The sequence below is a fragment of the Mustela lutreola genome, chromosome 9 (assembly GCF_030435805.1).
Source record: "Mustela lutreola isolate mMusLut2 chromosome 9, mMusLut2.pri, whole genome shotgun sequence".
In the NCBI taxonomy this organism is placed as follows: domain Eukaryota; kingdom Metazoa; phylum Chordata; class Mammalia; order Carnivora; family Mustelidae; genus Mustela; species Mustela lutreola.
In genome coordinates this window covers 87251290-87262266 of record NC_081298.1, presented here as the reverse complement: position 1 = coordinate 87262266, position 10977 = coordinate 87251290, and positions in this window count along the sequence as shown.

Sequence of the window (10977 nt, the reverse complement as noted above, 5' to 3'; positions counted from 1 at the left end):
AAGTAGGCAGAGAGAGGCAGGGGTGGGGTGGGGGGGCCAAGCAGAGAGCCCGATGCGGGGCTCGATCCCAGGACCCTGAGATCATGACCTGAGCCGAAGGCAGAGGCTTTAACCCACTGAGCCATACAGGTGCCCCTGGACAACACACATCTTATTTGCTATAATAAGCAAGGTCACTCCTAGCTTTAAAAAAAAAAAAAAATTACTTCCTTTGTTTCTGTGACCCTATCGTCTCCTGACTTCTTGTTATTTCTCTGGCTCCTTTTTCTAGTCTCCCTTGTTTGTTTTTCCTCCTCTCAGAGCCTAGTCGAGTTGACCAGAGAATTATCATGACTACCTGAAATCAAAGTAGCACTAACTGATCAGTGAATCAGTGAGCTAGTTTAATCATAAAGACAAAGCTATTTATGCAAATGTTTTGTTTGCTCATTGATTTGATATATGGTGATATATGCTTGTTGTATGGGTCTATGGCCAGTTACATGCCCTTTTTCCTTTCCTTCCCTTTCCTTTCTCTTTTCTTTTCCTCTCTATACTCTCAGAGATCTCATATACATCCAAACTTTCAATTATTAACTACATGTTGACAGTCTTGGAATTTATATTTTCAGACCTCTCTTCTGAGTTCCTGACCCATCTATGTGTCTCCTTGATATTTCCAGGTAGCTCCTACATAGATACCCCTAGTGGGACACAGCAATTATTGAACTTATGATGCCAAATCTTTTTATTCTCCAATGTTTCCTACCTCAATTAATGTTTTCACCATCCCCCCAGTTGCTCATGTCAGGAGCCTAAGAATCATCTCTGACATCTTCCCATTTCTTAGACCCTATATCCAACCAATCACTGAGTACTTTCAATTATGTCTCCTAGGATACTTCTCAAACTGTCTACTGTTGTTTATCTTTAGCACTACAATCTTAGCCTAACACCTGGACCACCTGGACACTATCTTAGTCAGCTCGGGCTGCTATAACACAGTCAATAGACTGAGTAGCTCAAAAAACAGACTTTTATTTCTTGCAGTTATGGAATTTGGGAAGTCCAAGATCAAGCAGCCAGCAGACTCAGCTCCTAGTGAGAGACTTCTGGCCTCCAGACTGCTGCCTTCTTACTGTGTCCACACATGATAGAGAGCGAGTGACCTCTCTCTTATAAGAACACTAATCCCATCATGGGGGCTTCACCTCATGATCTCATCTAAACCTAATTGCTGCCTAAATGTCCTACCTCCAAATACTGTAGCATGGGGGGTTAAGTCTTCAACATATGAGTTGGGGGCAGAGACTTAAACATTCAGTCTGTTAGAGATACCTCCCAGCTGCTCTTGGTACCTTCTCTTGCTTAGCTCCAGGAACTCATTCTCCACAGAGTGGTTAAACTGACGTTTTTGAAACCATGCTTATGTCATCTCCTTACTCAAAGCCCCATCATAGCTTGCAATAAAACTTAAACTCCAACATGACCTATGACTCCCTCTATGATCTGGCTTTGTTCTACTTTTATCTCATTGCCAGTCATAATGGCCTTTTCTCTGTTAACCTAATTCCTTTGTGCCTTCTTTCTGCTGGCTGTTTCTACCACCTGGAACTCTACATGACCACTATTCCCTTCTCTGGCCAATTCCTATTCATCTTTCACTTTAAATCCTGCTTCCTGGGGCAAGAACTCTCTGTTCACCTAATATTAAATTACATTCACCTTTACAGGCTCTCAGCTTCTACCTTTCCTTAACACATATTTCAACTCTTGTTGAACAATTCCTATAATTATTTGCTTTATGTCTCTCTTGTGTACTCCCTCTCCACCCCAACCCAGGAAGTCAGTGGTATGAAAGCATCTGGACCCAGAAGCATCCATGATAAATATTCATTGAATGTGAATGGATGTCTGGATGTCTACTTGAGAATGAGGATGAGTGCAAGGGGTTAGGGAATATTGGTATAGAAATATTTTTCCTATATCTCCATTATACCACTGTTTAATTTTTTAATTTAAATTTTTAAAAAAGATTTCATTTATTTGAGAGAGAGAGAGAGAGAGAGAATGAGAATGAGCAGGGGAAAATGGCAGAGGGAGAGGGAGAGTCAGACTCCCCACTGAGTAGGGATCCTAGGACCCAGAAATCATGACCTGAGCTGAAAGCAGACACTTAACCAACTGAGCCACTCGGGCACCCACCTCTTCATTATGGGAAGAGATTCAGAATGAGAATATTGGGCCCACCATTAAAAGAAATTATGATTTTGACCAAAATTAACCTCATTCTAGGGGCAAGTAATGAGTAACCAAGGTAGCCTCTACCATACTGAGGCAAAATGCAGGCAGCCCAGGCAGGCAGCAAAGAATCAACCAAAGAGGAGAGCAATTTCCCTCTGGATCCCATTTACCAGAGAGATATGCTGACCACCTGGAATCCAAACACCACTCACTGGCATGCCTCAGTAAGCCAGTGTAATCATGACGACAAAGACATTTATACAAGCTTTTTCTTTGCTTGCTGATTTGATATATGTTTGTTGTAGGGATCTATGGGGGAAAAATTGTCAGTAGTCTTTCAATTTGTAATAGACGCAAGAATCCTTAGGTTTTGTGAATGTGTCCTTTATGCTCATTTTACCATTTCTTTTGCTGTGTATACTGAACTGCAAAGTAAAGTTAGGATAAACTTAGAAGAATGGAAATAGGCTTTTGCATATTTAAAAAGGAGGAGTACACAAAAATAAACTATACATTGTTTAAAATACTGAATTCTTTCAACCAAATATGGAAACTGTCTCTTGGATTTGTGAACTAGTAATGAGTACTTAAAATAATAAATTAATCTATAGTATTATCAAGATTTTTTTTTTTTACAAGTGATGAGAACCTCCATATTTCATACTTTAGAGAAAGCCTTCACTTTTCTTTGGAAGAGAGAGGGAATATGATATGTTTTGGATTCAAATAATAAGCAATTCCAGTTAACATGATTTTTCACTTTTACGGTAATTTCTTGCTGTAGTGTTCCCACAGAGTAGTGAGGGATAAAGAACATGGGATTAGAAATCTTTAAAAACTGGCTTCTGATTTGAAATCAATTGCCACCACTAAGCCATTATCTGTTTCAGCCCTTTGGACCTCTGTTTTCTTGTCTGTCAAGTTAGAGCCTCTTCTGTTCCAAAAATCTTTCATTTCCACTCTCTTTTCCTTCTTTGAGTTTATTATTTTTGTTTTATATAGAACCTTAAAAACATAGAAGGGAAAAATACTGTTCTGAATTAAAGTTAAATTTTTGGAAATAAGACTTCTAGATTAAAATCAGATTTTGATTGTGAACTTTTTATGACAATTCATAGATGAGAATAAGGTGAGAAAACGCATATGTTTTACTTTCTGGTAGAATGGGAACCAAAAATACCAGAGAGTGGCATGAGAATTAAATGGCCATGCTAATATATTTTGGTATTCAAGGAAAGTCCATTATATAATTGCAACCCACATTATGTTGATTTTTTAAAAAGACTTATTTATTTGAGAGAGAGCATGAGCCAGGAAGAGGGAGAGAGAAAGAGAGAATCTCAAGGAGACTCCCTGCTGAGTGAGGAGCCTGACACCGGGCACAATCTCACCGCCCATGAGATCATGGCCTAAGTGGAAACCAACCAAGAGTCTGACATTTAACTGAGCCACCCAGGCACCCCTTATGTCGCTCTTTCACTTTGGGTTATATTGTGAAATTGTCCTAGTTTCAGGATATCCAGTTTCCCCCCCCCCTCTGTTTATTTTACTTGTAAAATATTTGGTTTGTCCCCCACTATTTAAAAATATTGCATAGTAGGGGTGCTTAGGTGACTTAGTCAGTTAAGTGTCCAGTTCTTGGTTTCAGCTCAGGTTGTGATCTCAGGGTCATGGAATTGAGCCCCACATCTGGCTCTGTGCTGAGCTTGGAGCCTGCTTGTGATTCTCTCTCTCTCTTTCTCCCTGCCCTCCCCTGCTCATGGTATATGGGCATGTTCACAGGCTCTCTCAAATCAAATAAATATATAAATAAATAAATATTACATAGTGGTGTAAGAACTTGTATTCCTGCTGTTTAAGAGTTTCTTTCTGTGATGGCTGGTGTTGAGACACAAACTACTCCATGTAGCAGGTGGTTCTTGAGAGGCCAACTGTGGTTTCTGTTTCTCTGGAAATATACTTGGCTTTTAAATTGCCCATAATTTTTCCAGAAAATTTTTAAATTAAATTTCTCCTTTTCCTAGAGAGGTTTTATTTATTTATTTATTTATTTTTATAATAGATTTTTTTTAAAGATTTTATTTATTTATTTGACAGAGAGAAATCACAAGTAGACGGAGAGGCAGGCAGAGAGAGGAAGGGAAGCAGGCTCCCTGCTGAGCAGAGAGCCCAATGTGGGACTCGATCTTAGGACCCTGAGATCATGACCTGAGCCGAAGGCAGCGGCTTAACCCACTGAGCCACCCAGGCGCCCCCCTAGAGAGGTTTTAAATGAATGGTTTTTCCCTAATAAATCTTTAACCATCTGTCCTTGTAGTTCTACTTCATTACAGAATTACATATTCTAAAAATAACTTCATATAGCTATTACTTAAAATACTCCAATTATAAAATAAACTAAGACTATCATCTTTATCATAAATCTAAAAAATTAATGTAGCTTACAAAAATCTTGAGCCCTATAACATATCATGGAAAGTTGTTTTAAGACATTACGTTACTTGGTTATTAATTCTGCTTAGTATATAAATAAGTATAAGTATATATATATTATATATATAATTATTCTTATACTTAGTATATAAAGTGGTTTATGTTTATAAGCACTAGTCTATATCTTTCATTCATTATGTCAACAAGTATTTATTGAGCTCTCAACTTGCCCCAGGCACCGTTCTGGACATTGTGGGGTAGGGTGGTCAACAAAAGAGACAAAACTCTCTGCCCTCATGAAGTTTACATTCCTGTGGGAGAAAGACAGACAACAAATAGATAAAATGTGAGGAAGGGGTTAGATGATAATAAAGACTAAGTAGAAAATTAAGGTAGAAAAGCATTTTAGGCATGGTGTTGCAGTGAGAAATATGGGTGTCATGGACTGTCTCCTTGCGAAGGTAAAATTTGAATAAAGACCTGAGGAGGTGAGAGGGTTAGCCATTTGGACATCTGGGAGAAAAGCATTCCAGGCAGAGGGAAGAGCAAATGTCAATGCTCAAAGGCAGGAGCATGCCTGGCATGTCTCAGGAGGAACCCAATATGACTAGAGGAGAGTAAGAAATGGGGAGAGCAGGAAGAGATAAAGCCAGAGAGGGAAGATTGGGATGACATCATCTAGGACCTTGTAAGGACTTTGTCTTTTACTATGAATGAGCTAGAACCACTTGAGAGTTTCAAGCAGAAGAATGACATGATCTGGACCTGTGTTTTAAAGGATCAAGCTGACTGTAATGTCGAGAAGAGGCTGGTGGGGGACAAAGGCTAGGAGACTTTTGCAATAATCCAGGTAGGTAGGATCATTGTACTAAACACTATAGAACTCCAAGAAATATCATTCACCCCCTCGTTTCTGAATGGTGCTTCTTGTAATGAGCAGTACAGAGTGTAGCGAGGGGCCCTGTGGACAAGATCGCTTGTAGCAGGGTAGATGCGATGTGAGTGGGAAGAAACGTTTAGTCAAGGCATATTTTGGAAGTAGAACTAATAGGATTTGCTGACATAGTAGATATGGGATATGAGTCAAGTATGATTTTAAGGTCATCCATTAATTTCATGAATTCAGGTTAATTACACCAACTACCATTTGCTAAGGGGAAGGAACTCACATTCATTTTTCAATTCAACAAACATTTGCTTGAAGTTTATTAGATAGTATATTGTCCCAGATTCTGCAGGGAAATGTTTTCATTTTTGTTTTTGCTTTTTTGAGGGGGGAGGGTCATACGGAGAGAGAGAGAGAGAGAATCTTAAGCAGGCTCTATGCCCAGTGCTGAGTCCCAGGTGGGGCTTGATCTCAGAACCCTGAGGTTGTGACCTGAAATGAAATCAAGAGTCAGACACTTTATGAACTAAGTCACCCAGGAGCCCCTTGCAGGAATAGTTTCTATTTTATTTATTTATTTATTTTAAAAAAAAGAGCTAATAAAATTTATTTATTTATTTATTTATTTGCCAGAGAGAGAGAGAGAGCACAAGCAGGGGGAGCAGACAGAGGGAGAAGCAGACTCCCACTGAGCAAGGAGCCTGATGTGGGACTTGATCGTAAGACCCCAGGATCATGACCTGAGCCAAAAGCAGGCACTTAACTGACTGAGCCACCCAGGCATCCCATTGCAGGAATAGTTTTTAAAGTACAAAAGCAGCAACAACAAAAAATCCTGTTCTGGAAATACTTATAACTTAGTTTGTTAGACAAGGCCTCTATAGATAAAAGAACCAAAGGAAACAAGAGAAGAACCAAATACTGTATAAAGCCACATAAGAAAAAATATGACAATGGGGCTAATAAAATGGGATATATATAAAATTCTCCTCTAGGGAAATGTTCTAATTTGAAAATATTTTATATTTGTCAGGATATGCCCATATTTCTGATTGCTACACTCCTCTAATCTTTTCAACAACTTTTTCACTAGTTTCTAATAGCAACATGACTCATGTGTTTCCTATTCAAAGTGCTGGACTAGATAGGCTGTGTGGTTAACTCCTGTTGAGGGTGGAAGTATAAAAAAGTCTTCATGTGTGAGCTAAGAATTACCTTTTTCATGTTCTCTTCTCTTGCTTATGTGTTAGATTGTATTGCTCACAGCTTGATTGAGAATTCAGTCTTACTTTGGTCCCTAGTTCCTATTTGCCCAATTTCTGACTTGCAAATTTTCATACCTTGTCACCACTTATCTTATTTGTATATGTATTTGTGCATATATATATATATATATATACACACATACACACACACACACATATATATATATATATATATATATATGTATATATATATATATATAGTTATGAGGATTTTTGAGGTCTTGTAGTTTTTCATGGCTCACCTCCCTGCCTCATTCAAAGCCATGTCTTGCTGCTTCCTGCTCTGTGATTTTCATTCACACAGCTTTCCTAAAAATAATGAGACAATGGAGAGTATAATAATGAGTATGATAGTTAACATTTTAAAGTATTGACTATGAGCTAGGTACTAAGCTATACCATTTAAGTATATTTTATTTTTTATTTTTTTTAAGATTTTATTTATTTATTTGACAGACAGAGATCACAAGTAGGAAGAGAAGCAGGCAGAGAGAGAGGAGGAAGCAGGCTCCCCGCTGAGCAGAGAGCCCGATGCTGGGCTTGATCCCAGGACCCTGGGATCATGACCTGAGCCGAAGGCAGAGGCTTTAACCCACTGAGCCACCCAGGCACCCTTAAGTACATTTTGAATGTAATCCTTACAACACACCTGTAAAATGGGTACTATCCATGTCCCCATAAGGAACTGAGCTTCAGAGGGCTTAACATGCCTGAGGTTACTCAGACACAAAGTGAGAGAGCTAGGATGCCAACTCAGGGCTCATGAATACTACTATGCCACAACATGTCCTTTTGTACCATATGCATATTGGACATTCAGAGGGAGAAAAAAGCCAATCCCAACAAAGTTTTCTAAACTCTTAAAGACTCTATGTCTAGGGCGCCTGGGTGGCTCAGTGGGTTAAGCCGCTGCCTTTGGCTCAGGTCATGATCTCAGGGTCCTGGGATTGAGTCCCGCATCGGGCTCTCTGCTCAGCGGGGAGCCTGCTTCCTCCTCTCTCTCTGTCAAATAAATAAATAAAATCTTAAAAAAAAAAAGACTATATGTCTAATAACTATCTTTGTAATGTCATGGATTTATCCTTAAAAATTTTGCCAAGTTCAAGTTGGCAATAACACTTGCAATTCAGTCCTATTGATACTAAAGTTGGTTTTGCATGGCCCTAGATACACACACACACACACACACACACACACACACACACTAGACACAAGCTATAGAAGTAGCAGTTGAAAGTAGAAATGCCAATGGGACCTCTATTAGACCAAGATCAAACTAAAAAAGAGAGGAAAGAAAAGGAAGAAGAGTAACAGTGCTTACTGAGCTTTTCATGTTATTGGTTAATGTATTAAAATGCTTATTTAATCCTTACGACAACTCTATTATTATCCTCACTTTACATGGGAGAAAAATAAAATGTGAAGAGGTTATCACTCTTCCTTGGGAGATGAAGAAATAAAGGACTAGAAACTGAGATCAAAATCACATAGCTAAAGTGTCAAAGCTGAGCTGAAAACCCAGGGTCAGTTAAATTCCAAAGCCTGTGGAATTAATCACTGCAGGTGGTAGACAGATTCTAGGGTAGCCTCCTGGTACTTACATCTTTGTGTAATCCCCTCTCCTTTAGTGTGGGCAAACCTTGTGACTTGCTTCTAAACAATGGAACGTGGCAAAGATGATAGAGTATCACTCTTTCTTGCTAGCCAACTCACTTTAGAAAGTTTAGAGACACTCTTCTCTGGTTTGATAAAAATATTGAGAAAATTGACAAGACAATGAACTGCAGATGGCCTCTAGGAGCTGAAGGCAGCTTCCAGATAGCAAGAATTCAGGGCTCTCAGTCCTACAACTGCAAAGAAAGGAATTTTGCTAACAACCCGAATGACCTTGGAAGCAGATTGTCCATAGTCAAGCTTCCATATGAAAACACAACCTGACTCATGCATTAATTGGAGACTTACGAGACCCTGAGTAGAAGACCAAGCTAAGCTGTGGGTAGACTCCTGACTCACAGAAAATGTAACACATTAAATATGTGTTATTTTAAACTGCTAAGTTTTACTAATTTTTACACAGCAATAGAAAACTAATACACCATGCTACCTTGGTTTTCTCTATGCTTGGAGCACAGTAAATTCTTAGTAAATGGTAGTTGCTATTATTATGATAATCAAAATGGAATTTGGATGATCTGAGTCAAAGAAAAATGTAACAGAGAAATTAAACAAAGTTAAAGAATTGTTTCCAGTGTAATCAAGGCACTGATTTAGGAGATATAGTTGATGGTATGTCAAAAACTTTTATATTACTCCCAACAATTATTGAGTGTATTATTATCACATGAAATATAAAATTTCTAGTGATGCGCTTATATCCACATATAGCTTTAACATCTTACACCATATTCAAAGTAAATTAGAAAGTTTCCTACATTAAGATAGTCCTACATAGATATGAAGACTTAGCAAAACATAGTTTCGGGTTCTAATTATATTAGAACACTAATAATATTATATTAGAACACTAATAACACACTAATAATATAAAGTGTGATTTTTAAACATTGTAACATTTTTAAATAGCTTAAATATAATAGAAAAAATAATTCATGGCATTGGATCAAAAAATAAAATTGTGATGAAACTACTATCAGGGTAATACTTTTGGTTCCTGAATGCAGGTATATTCTGCTTATCAAGGATAATTTGTACTAAACACATGATATAATTATATGTATTTATAGAGTAGGTTAGAGAACTCAAGTGGGTTTCTATTTGATAGATTTAAAGTTTACTATAGTGGGGGGAAAAAAAAGTTAGTTTTTATGTCTGACTAAATTGCAAAATTTTTCTGATTGTTTCTTCTACCAGTGTTCCCTTTCCCTTCTGTATTTATATTGGCATGTGAATGTACAGTTTCTGTCAAACAAGTCATTAAAGATGGTGTTCATTGATTGAATAGACACATTAATCTCACTACTGCTACCTGTACAAATATGCACTGAACATATAGTAAATATAAGCTTAGATCTCCTACAGGAGTTACAGCATCAGAAAATTTGCCCATTCTCTTGCCAGTGAGAATATGTGACCCTAATGAGCATAATCATTCATAATTCTTAATAGGTTAATAAATACTATGCCAAACATAGTGTTAATAATATGGTAGCTAATACCTTCTTCATATTTGCTTCTTTTGAGGGTAATCATGATTCTATCAGTTTTTCTTAATTTTCTGTAATCTGTGTTTTCTGGAAATGAACACTAATAATGGATCTATGCACATTTATTTGTGGTATGGCTTTTCTAATGATTGACTCAATGAAATTAAGCATTTCTTTTTTTTTTTAAAATATTTTATTTATTTGACAGAGATCACAAGTAGGCAGAGAGGCAGGCAGAGAGAGAGGGAAGCAGGCTCCCTGCTGAGCACAGAACCGAACGCGGGGCTCGATCCTAGGACCCTGAGATCATGACCCAAGCCAAAGGCAGAAGCTTTAACCCACTGAGCCACCCAGGCGCCCCGAAATTAAGCATTTCTAATGAAGTGATTCAAGAGTTAACAAATGAATATATTAATTAATTTGAAATTTATCTAACTTTAAATTACCTGTCCAGTTAACAGGGTTTTGTTTGTTTTCTTTTTGGCAAACTTTATCATCAGCATTTACTTTTCTGTTTAGATTCACGATTATGAATTGTTCTGTGGCAAAGTAAAAGTAAACACCTTGTTAAATCCCTGAAAAAATTAAGCATTTCTTTCTATGGGATGTTATCTACATATGGATAATGAGGAAAGCAAACCAGTCTGTCTTGTTCTAGTGTCTAGGAGATATCTCACGGTTATTATTTAATTCAAGTGCCAACTAGAGCAACCTGGAATCTTTTTTGGAACAAAGTGGGGTATTAATACAAATATTTTTTAAAAGGTCGAACCACTATATTTAAGACAGCTTTTGAGCTATTGACTTCCTGTATCAGGTTCAAAATATGGGAAATTGATAAGCTAAATACATTTCTTAGTATAATCTGTAAATCAATTCTAGACTTAAATTGAAATTATTTTCCTTTCTGGCCTTGAATGAAATTTGGTGAAGCTTTCCTTAATATTTTCGTAATAAAAACTCATCTGGTTTTATATGAGGTCAGGGATCTAGAAGGACTTCTTTA